The sequence below is a fragment of the Penaeus monodon genome, chromosome 22, assembly GCF_015228065.2.
Source record: "Penaeus monodon isolate SGIC_2016 chromosome 22, NSTDA_Pmon_1, whole genome shotgun sequence".
In the NCBI taxonomy this organism is placed as follows: domain Eukaryota; kingdom Metazoa; phylum Arthropoda; class Malacostraca; order Decapoda; family Penaeidae; genus Penaeus; species Penaeus monodon.
This window is the reverse complement of record NC_051407.1, coordinates 17,544,226-17,544,494: the sequence shown is the minus strand read 5'-3', so window position 1 is coordinate 17,544,494 and position 269 is coordinate 17,544,226.

Here is a 269-nt window from a genome sequence, read left to right as displayed (position 1 = left end):
CAACAAACGGAAGGTAACGGAATTTCCCAGCGAAACGCATTTCTAAAAAGGAAAAAAAAAAGAAAATGAATCAGCAAGAAATATGCCTTCTTCTCGGAATCCGATTCTTCAGAGGAGGATCGTGTGATCATATAGATATTCAAGTAGCTTTGCTGGGGAGTGCAGGACATCGTGGCTCTTAAAGATGGTAGTATAAGGGCCTCTCCACGTGTGAGGACCAGCTTGTAGTCGTAACAACTGATCTGCACCTTTATTTCTCGTGTGAAGAT